This window comes from Mus musculus, chromosome X (assembly GCF_000001635.26).
Source record: "Mus musculus strain C57BL/6J chromosome X, GRCm38.p6 C57BL/6J".
NCBI classification, from domain to species: Eukaryota; Metazoa; Chordata; class Mammalia; order Rodentia; family Muridae; genus Mus; species Mus musculus.
In genome coordinates this window covers 9595086-9601411 of record NC_000086.7, presented here as the reverse complement: position 1 = coordinate 9601411, position 6326 = coordinate 9595086, and positions in this window count along the sequence as shown.

The following is a 6326-nucleotide window of genomic DNA, read 5'->3' as shown; positions in this document are numbered from 1 at the left end:
ATAGTAAATCTCAAATTTATTTTGCCTACTACCTCCAAACACTGCAGCATATTAAAAAATCAAATTAAAGAAATCAAATTAAAGGGACCTGGACTTAATTCAAATACTTTAATTACAAATTGCAATTCAATGACTTGTAGAGATGCAGGGGGAAACTGAATGGTAACTGGGGATGATCCTGTTATTAAATAGGCTCCTTGTCCTGTTTTAGAACCATCTGTAAAAACAAGAGGAGCATATGGCAATGGATCTCTAGCAGTAATATGAGGAAAGATGAGTGGATGTACTTTAACCAACTGTAATATTGGATCCTTGGGGTAATGATTATCTATAAGGCCTTGAAAACTACACCTCAAAATAGCCTAATTATCCTCCGTGGCTGTTAACACTTCAATTTGCTTAGCATTATATGGTACTATTAGACTTTCAGGTGCAACTCCAAAAAACTGCATGCTTTGCTGTATACCAATCAGAGCCAACTGAGCTACTGAGGCAGGATAATAAACAAGTGTCTTAGCTGGGGAGATTCTTGGGTGTATCCACAACAGGGGAGCTCCCTGCCATAAAACCCCAGTGGGTTGCGACTCTGTTTGCAGTACGCACAAGATAAACTGTTTGGACTCATCTCGGCTTTTCAAGGCAGCAGTCTGAATACTCTGTTCTACTAACAACAAAGCTTTCCTGGCAGCATCAGTAAGATATCTGGGAGAATTTATATCTGCATTGCCTGGTAAGATATCATATAATGGCTGTAATTGATTATTGGTCAAAGAGAGATAGAGTCGGACCCATTGAATATCTCCCAATAACTTTTGAAAATCATTCAGGGTGCATAATCCATCTGTGAGAAACTGAATCTTTTGAGGGACACATATTTTGCCGTAATTTTTGTTCATAAATAATTCACTACAACATCCTTTTGCACCTTTTCTGGGGCCACTACTAAATTCTGTTCCTTCAACTGTGTTACCACAAAGCTATAAGCTTCATCAAGCAAGGCATCCCTGGGAGCTGCAAGAAATATATCATCCATATAGTGATAAAACTTCACGTTTGGAAATCGCTCTCAAACTCCTTTCAGAGCTGCATCAACTTAGAGTTGACACTTGTGGGACTGTTCACCATCCCTTGTGGCAGAACTGTCCACTCGAACCTTTTGTCAGGTTCAGCATGATTTTGGGAGGGGACAGTAAAAGCAAATCTTACCATATCATTTGGATGCAACGGGATAGAGAAAAAACAATCTTCAATATCTAAAACTATAATGGGCCAATTTTGGGGCAAGGCCGAAGGCAATGGCAGTCTCCTCTGTACTGGCCCCATCAAGATCATTTGCTTATTTATTTCTCTCAAATCATGCAAAAGTCTCCATTTTCCTGATTTTTTCTTTATAACAAATATTGGAGTATTCCAGGGAGATATAGAGGGCCGAACATGTCCCAACTCCAATTGTTCTTGTACCAGCTTTTTCACGACTTTTAATTTTTCTGTGGGGAGTGGCCACTGAGGAATCCATACTGGATCCTCAGTCTTCCATGTAATAGGTAATGCTCCCTCAATGGCCCCTAGGAAAAACCCAGTCCGGCTCGATCATTCTTTTTGCGAACCGGCACTGGAGAGGTTCTTCTATCTTGCAGAAATTGCCCTAACCCTTTTCTGGGAATATATCACATGTCCAGCATCATGTCAAGGGCCTTGCTGCCATAGCCTCCTTTATTAGTCAGAACAAAGCCCATCTGAGTCATCATATCACGGCCCCACAGAGAGACCGGAACAGCCAACACATATGGCTGAAACTGTCCAGAATGTCCTTCCTCATCCTTCCAATATAGGAAGCGGGAACTCATTTCGAGAATCTGAGTGTACCCGAGTCCTCTCAGAGTTTGTTCTGACTGTTGCTTAGAAGGCCAATCTCTGGTACTGATGATACTACAATCAGCACCAGTATCTAGGAGACCAGATATAGCTTTTCCTTCAATCCTGAGCTTCAATAGGGGTCAGGTATCAAGATTTAGAGAGCAAAATATATTGGAAGTCCCAGTAGAGCCAAATCCCTTGTCTCCCCATTCTGAATCTTTGGCTGGAAATTGAGAGTGACAGCTGGGCAAAAGGAGAAATTGAGCTATTCTATCACCAGGGGAAATGGCAACGATGCCTCTAGGGGAAGATACCATAATCTTAACCTTTCCTGTAAAATATGAATCAATTACTCCTGGATGAACTATTAATCCTTGCATGGTAACAGAGCTCCTTCCCAAAATCAGTCCTACGGTATTAGCTGGCAGTGGGCCTTTAAAGTCTGTGTCCACCAGCTGGACTCTCATGCGGGGTGTTAATATGAGTTGGGTGGTCGAACAGAGGTCGAGTCCTGCACTCCCTGTTGTTGCTCTCCGGGATGACTCCATTGCATCAGTGGCCTCAAACTGGGCCATCCCTCGGCTACTGCCCCATATATTTGAGGGCCCTGGGGTCAGGGGGCCCTTTTCAAGATTTTTGGCCGGGCCCCACCATATCCGGGAGCAAGAGGCTGTCCATGAATATCTTTAACTGACCTACACTCACTGACTCAATGATTTCCTTTTTTGCATCTAAGACATAACCCAGGCACTTTTGGTCACTGGTTTCTGGGACCACTCAATTGTGGGCATTGACGTTTCATGTGGCCTGGCTGTCCACATTTAAAACAGTTATTATTCTGCTGGCTGCCTTTTCCTTGTGACATCTATATGACAGTGGCAGCCAGACCAGAATTAGAAAGAGGTTCTCCTATTTCTCTGCATATTTTCAACCAGACCTCTAATCCTTTATGCTTATATGGATTAATTGCTCGCCTGCATTCTTTGGTGCACTGTTCAAAAATCAGCTGCTTCAGTAGAGGCATGGCAGCATCAGGGTCTCCAAAAACACGGCCTCCTGCCTCTACAAGACGAGCCACAAAGTCAGAAAAGGGCTCTGTGGGCCCCTGAACAATCTTGGTCAGGTTTCCATTCACCTCTCCTCTATTTGGAAGAGACGCCCATGCTTTAGTCCCTATGTTATTAATTTGCTCATACACTTGGATGGGATAATTAGTGAGCTGCTACAAATCTCCCTTGTCCCAGCAGCATGTCTTGATCCCAGGCTGGCTGTCCATTGCCAGCGTTGATCGCTGCTTGCTTGGCAGCAAACTCAATGAAAAATGCCTTACAGTGTAGATATTGGCCTGGTGACAAGCAGGCATGAGCCAGATTCTGCCAATCGCTTGGAGTCATGCAGTAGCGGTGTAGGTTCTCTAATTGCGCTCTTACAAAAGCAGCACTGACACTGTAAGTACGAACCCCTTCTGCTAATCTTTGAACAATCTTCCAATCAAGTGGCTCATGATAATGACCTCCCTGTGCATCCTGAAATACAGGAAAGCACTGGGTTCGCAGTTCCCTCCAGGTTTCTGAATGCAGACTATGCCCCGATAGTCCATCAGGAGCATACAGAGGCAGCCACGGTGGAGAAGGTTCTACCTTCATTTTCACTTTCTCTAGACTGTCGGCTATGCTCTCCAGATCTTCCTCAGACATACCCCTATCACTAGAACTTCCTTCTGCCTCTGACTTTTGGGATTGCTCCTCTCTCACCTGATTCAGTGCCTCATTGCCCTTTTGGAATTCCGCTCCACATCTTTCCTTATCCTCGATACAATTCTGTACTAGCTTCCACACTGGCAGCACCCCTTTGGTGAGAACTTCCTGTTCTTCTGCAAACTTCAAGTCATTCCCTAACTTCTCCCAACTGGGCCCTGTAAGATGTCCTGATACGGAGAACAAGGGAGCGACCTGATCCATTGCTTTTAAAAAGTTCTGCAGGGTCTCCTTTTTCAGCCCAATTCCTTTCACTTTCAGCAAGTCCTTAAGGGCTTGGCACACTGTTTGACCTGAGGTTGAATTTCCCATGGTGCTTGGTGCAACTTGTCCCAAAACCAGGAGTCTTATCGTCTCAATCTGAGAACTTAACTTGTCCCACTTACCTGGGAACTTACCAGCTAGCTGCCCTGATTGTGATGAGCTCTGAACGTCCCGTACAGGCCACCATTTGTCGCCTCTGATTCCGACCAGCAGAAAAGAGTGATGACACAGCATTCTTCTCAAAGCAATTTATTCAGGAACCTTTCAAAATGCATGCAGGAATCTATATATATCTAGACCCCAATCGCAATCCCTTATATAACCCCTCAACCACGCCCCTTCAGCCCAGTCCACGTAAAAGGAGTCCATTGGTCAGAATTATCACTTGTCATATGGTCTGATCTTGCATCATGGTGCACCTGCACAGTTCTCACGATGTACACAGCTTATTTTCGGGTGTATGAGGAAGTCAGGTGCAAGTCATAAGACTTGGCTGCAGTCCCGGGCGCCATCTTGGGACTGCTGCCACACCTGCTCCTCACACAGTCTAAGGACTGTAGGCCCAATATATCCTAGCTGCAGAGTTTGCTGCAGGTCAATCTATGAATTGTAAAGCCCAGTCCATCTTAGCTGCAGAGTAAGCTGCAGGTCAGTCTAAACACTGTAAGGCCCAGTCCTTCCGAGCTTCAGAGTGTGCAGCTTGACAGCTTAAGGACTTTAAGGCCCAGTTTATATGACCTGCAGAGTGTTCTGAAGGTAAGTCTAAAAATTGTAAGTCCCCGTCCATTTGAGCTGCAGTGTGTGTTACAAGTCAGTCTAAGGACTGTTAGGCCCAGGGAGTCTGAGCTGCAGTTTGTGCTGAAGGTCAGTATAAAGACTGTTAGGCCTGATCTATCCTAGCTGCAGAGTGTGCTTCAGGGAGTCCAAGGCCTGTAGGCTCATTCCATCCTAGCTGCAGTGTGTGTTGCTTATCAGTCTAAGGACTGTAAGGCCCAGTCCATCCTAGCTGCAGAGTGTGCTGCAGGTTAGACTAAGGACTCTAAGGCCCAGTCATTCCAAGCTGCAGAGTGTGCTGCAGATCATGCTAAGCACTGTAAGGTCCTTTCCATCCTAGCTGCAATGTGTCCTACAGGTCAGTTTAAAAACGGTAAGGCCACAGAGCCGCTGAGGCAGCAGCCTGGGCGGGCCGCAGACAACCGGCCACCATCCGGACCAGAGGACAGGTGTCCGCCTGGCTTGGGAGGCGGCCTCAGCCTCAGCAGCAGCGGTTGCCATCTTGGTTCCGGGACTCAGCAGAACTTAGGAAATTAGTCTGAACAGGTTAGAGGGTGCGCCAGAGAACCGGACAGCTTCTGGGACGGGCAGAAGCACAGAGCCGCTGAGGCAGCAGCCTGGGCGGGCCGCAGACAACCGGCCACCATCCGGACCAGAGGACAGGTGTCCGCCTGGCTTGGGAGGCGGCCTCAGCCTCAGCAGCAGCGGTCGCCATCTTGGTTCCGGGACTCAGCAGAACTTAGGAAATTAGTCTGAACAGGTTAGAGGGTGCGCCAGAGAACCGGACAGCTTCTGGGACGGGCAGAAGCACAGAGCCGCTGAGGCAGCACTATTGGCGGGCCGCAGACAGCCGGCCACCGTCGGGACCAGAGGACAGGTGTCCGCCTGGCTCGGGAGGCGGCCTCAGCCTCAGGAGCAGCGGTCACCATCTTGGTTCCAGAACTCCCTGGAACTTAGGATTTTAGTATGCACAGGTGAGAGTCTGCACCACAGAAGCTGACAGCTTCTGGGAATTGCCAAAGCAACACAGCTTCTGAGAGAGGCCCTGTTTTGGGCCTTCTTCTTCGACCAGGAGGAGGTCCAAAAACAAGATATCTGCGCACCTTCCCTGTAAGAGAGCTTGCCAGCAGAGAGTGCTCTGAGCACTGAAACTCAGAGGAGAGAATCTGTCTCCCAGGTCTGCTGAGAGACGGTAACAGAATCACCAGAAGAACAATCTCTAAACAGAGTCAACTATAACTACTAACTCCAGAGATTACCAGATGGCGAAAGGTAAACGTAGGAATCCTACTAACAGGAACCAAGACCACTCACCATCATCAGAACCCAGCACTCCCACTTCGCCCAGTCCAGGGCACCCCAACACACCCGAAAACCTAGACCTAGATTTAAAAGCATATCTCATGATGATGGTAGAGGACATCAAGAAGGACTTTAATAAATCACTTAAAGAAATACAGGAGAACACTGCTAAAGAGTTACAAGTCCTTAAAGAAAAACAGGAAAACACAATCAAACAGGTAGAAGTCCTTACAGAAAAAGAGGAAAAAACATACAAACAGGTGATGGAAATGAACAAAACCATACTAGACCTAAAAAGGGAAGTAGAAACAATAAAGAAAACTCAAAGTGAGGCAACACTGGAGATAGAAACCCTAGGAAAGAAATCTGGAA